Here is a 3793-nt window from a genome sequence, read left to right on the forward strand (position 1 = left end):
TGAAAGCATATGAAAGTCCGCGGTGCTTGGCAGGGGCTGGAGCCAAGGGTAGCTCATGTCTACACTCAGAGGTGTGGCCACAGCATGCGTGCACAGACCCGCGCTGGCTTCTGGCCAGCTGGGCAGAGACAGCAGCTAGAGCCTCTGCTGCAGCTCCTCCGCTGCTATCGGCACCCCGGTGACCGAGAGGACCGGCTCGGTTTGCCAGCGCACCACCGCTGACCACGGCATACATGCACTCGGTGGGGGAGATGCTGCCCACGATGCTGGATCTGCCCCATTGCCACCCCAGGCCTGCCTTGGAGCAGCTCCGGGCATGCCCAGGCAGCCTTGCCCCCACTGTTGCCCAGGACTAGTCAACCGGGAGGCATCTCCTCCTCTCCACCTGCCTTGCACTAAGAGCTGGGCTCCTAAAAGAGGCCTGAACCCCACCAACTTCCATTTGCTTATGGTCAAACTTTAGGGCCAAGTCTCTGAGGGAGCTGGACCAGTGCATTAGCTCCTTCCCCAACTCAGCTGTGTTTCAGGGAACCAGGATTACTGGGGTAGGGTAGGACTTTCCTCTCCCTAAAGGCTACCAACACTGCTGGCAATCAGGCCCTAGTGCTGCCAGCTGTGGGTGCCCGGCTGCCACAGCTGCTGCCCGTCAGGCTGAAGGGAGAGGAGGTGATATGAGGGAGGGAGGAAGGTTGCAGCTCTGCTGGCTGCAGAGCTGGGTGTCCTGCATCTGGCCTGCGCTGCTCTGGTAAGTTGAGGCACGTGCTGCAGAAGCCACCCTTTGCACTCCCCAGATGGGGGAACAGCCAGCTTGGGGATGCTCGGTGCCTGGGGGAGGTGTAGCCAGCAAGTTTTGTGGCCCCTCTGAGGACCCTGTGCCCTGAGCAGGTGGTCTTACCTGCCCTGGGGCTTGGAGACCTGCTGCCAGGTAAAGACTTTTGGGGGGCGTCACTCTGGCCTGCCCGTGACCCCTTGTTACGCTGGCTGTGAAGGTGCAAGGATATGGCCATGGTGGGGTCTGCCTGGCCTTGGGCCTGCTGGGGGGGGTGGCTTTGCTTAGCCCTGCCATGCAGCCACCTCCCGCATGGCCTTGTGAGCCTCCACAGCCCTTGAAAGCAACGCGTGGGTGCACTTGTCTCATGCGGGGAGCTTGCTTTCTCAGTGCCAGCCTGGCTGCAAAGTCTATTGCCTGTTGCGAGGAGAGAGCCTGGCAGCGCAGGGCACTGGGCAAGCTGGCCTCACCTCTGCTGCTGGCGCTGGGCTGAGAGGCAGGGCTACGACCTGTGCTAGCTCGCCCCGGCGCTGCCTGCCCCGCCGGACTGGGCAAGGGGGGGCCGAGCTTGTACCGCTAAGTGCTGACAGGACGTCACTGTCAACACGATGTTCCGCCTTGATGAACCTTCATATATAAAGATATTTAATGAATTAGTTAATTAATGAGCGGAGTTTGATTGATGGATCACACAGAGTTCTCAGCAGGGTGAACCTGACCCTGGGATATTGCCGCTGCTGCTTCAATGCATCCCCTCGTTGGGCCGAAGCGTGCGGCATTCTGGCAATTTGCATGCATTTAATGTAGCTCTTTAATAGGATGTAATGTTAGCGAAAAGCCAAAAGCACAGCAGCTGTAACTTAAAAGACAGCCCCATTACTGCAAGCCTTATAATTAGGGTAAGAGGGAGCCTCACGCTGCCATATGTTAAACTCTTTTGAGGTTAATAGCTCTGTAAGATTTTGCAATTTAAAAAAATTAGACTTGAGGAATGATGACAAGGCTCGTCCACGCAGCTCTGCCCATCGCGGGCTGGGACGCGCCATCCACCTGCTGCCCGCGTGGATGGGCTGGGACAGGCGGGTGCCTTGCGGGTCCTGGTCCCTCCTTCCTCATGCCTGGCCTCTCCACCTGGCTTCACTTTGCTCTGCTCCCTTCTTCCCGCTGGCTTTCCCCCTTACCTGTGCTGTGAGGGCTGCCTTGGCTTCCTTTCAGAGGGTGCCAGCAGCATGCATGTGCAGCCCTTCTCTCGCCAGCGTGGCTTTTTTCAGTGCATTCTTGCATGGTACCTTCACCTGGCTTAGCTGATATGAGCCAGAAGCAGCTGGTTGCACAGTGCTTCCCCCTGATTCCACCCTGCGCATGCAGCTGCTTTATCCCAGTTTATCAAGTTGCCAACAGTCCTGTCTAAAAGGAATTGGGATAGAGGAGTGTGGCTCAGTGGTTAGAGCAGGGATCTGGAAGCCAGAGCCCTGAGGGCACATGCAGAGTGTCGAAGGACGATGCCAGGAAAGCGCCGCGTGCTCCACAGCCTGGAGCAGAGGTAAGGTAGCTGTCTTTGCACGGTGCCGGCCATGCTCCAGTGAGCTCGCTGTCTTGGGTGCATGCATTGGCATGCGCCCAGCAGCACGCGGAGGCAGCTGCTCTACACCCATTCCAGGGCGCAGAGCCTTTGGAGTAGGAACGTCACTGCTGCGCACGCATACTCGCTCGCGTGGTCCTCTAGCGATGTGGATGTGGCCTTAGGTTTTGGGGCTGGGTCTCTGGTAGAGTGGGGATGTCATGTAGGGGCTGAAGCAGAGGCGTAGGAGCGAGGCGCTTGGTTCTGTCCCTACCTTTGGGGAAAGACTGGTCTAAGAACAGTTTGGCCCTCGGGAAGGGGCTGGGAGCAGGGCTCCATGGGCATGTCTACACATGCATTAATGCACTTCAATTAAGGAGCATTATATCTAATACCTCCATGGTGAGGTACCAGGAAAATGTGCATTAGCCTGTCTTAATGTGCATTAACTAAAGAGCATGGTTTTTAAGTGGCAGTTAAATGCATATTAAAATAGGCTAATGTGCATTAAAGTGCATGTGTAGATGCACCCTTAGTTTCTCCTGAGCAGTCACTGACTTCCTGGGTTGGATTTTTCTCCTTTCTGGGCCTCGGCTTCCTCTCCCATAGATCAGGGACTGCATGCTGTACCAGGGTGTTGCAAGATGCCCTGTCTAAGGGGTTTGAAGTCCTCTAGCAGGGGAAGTGCATGGAGCAGCTACATGTGATGAGTGTTTGCAGGCTGTAGCTGTGCTCCTCGTGTTGCTGCTTGTATGCCAGGGCTGTGGGATGACTGTGGGACGTGGAGCAATGCGGGCTGCCCAGCTGAACGCTGCTTTGGGCAGAGACCTTTCATCTGAACAAAATGCCGGCACCAGGCTGGTGCTCTCAATAGCCAGCAGCAGCAAGATGGGATCGTAGCCAGTTGGGCACTGCAAGACAGCATCAGGATGAGCCCACGCTGCCTAGCACCAGCTCTTCTGATCAGGGAGCTTCCTCCAGCACGAGTTTCTGCTTTGCTCATCCAGCCTGTCATCCTGCAGGCCACCCTTAGCACCCTCTTCCCCCCTGTGCTCATAGCCGTCCCCGCCACCACAGCTGCCTGCTCAGTGCTCACTTTGTCATCCCCCCTCCCTCCAAGGTGGCTGGGAGCTCCTTGCTGAAGCCTGCGGCCCTATTGCAAGACCATAAAGGTCGTTAGCATCTGCAGGCTAAAGACCTCCAGTGCGGTGGTAAGATGCCTATCCCCTTTGGCTCTCAGCACCATATGAAATCCCACCTGATTAGCACATGACTGAGCGCCTACCTTATGGTCTCTTTTCCGTGTTGCTTCCCCTCTGCAAGGCCCGGAAGATGCATTAATGAACGTGGGAGTCGAACCAAGCTCCTGATGAAAAGTGCTCTGGTTGTCTTGATTCATGTTTAAAAATGTGTGAGACAAATGTAGGGCTTAATTGCACAATTACATTGAGAGTAGTAGGGAA

At 56.2% G+C, this 3793-nt stretch overlaps 1 long non-coding RNA gene across 1 annotated transcript in view; it reads left to right on the forward strand.

Annotated features, from left to right (window-relative positions):
• The first annotated feature begins 909 nt into the window (after positions 1–909).
• Positions 910–3793, forward strand: part of LOC102371671 — a 66493-nt gene continuing 63609 nt past the window's right edge. The window contains exon 1 of the long non-coding RNA XR_001358575.2: positions 910–925. This is a non-coding gene — a long non-coding RNA (uncharacterized LOC102371671). The remainder of the gene's footprint in view (positions 926–3793) is intronic.

Source organism: Alligator sinensis, unplaced genomic scaffold, assembly GCF_000455745.1.
Source record: "Alligator sinensis unplaced genomic scaffold, ASM45574v1 scaffold1626_1, whole genome shotgun sequence".
Taxonomy (NCBI): Eukaryota; Metazoa; Chordata; order Crocodylia; family Alligatoridae; genus Alligator; species Alligator sinensis.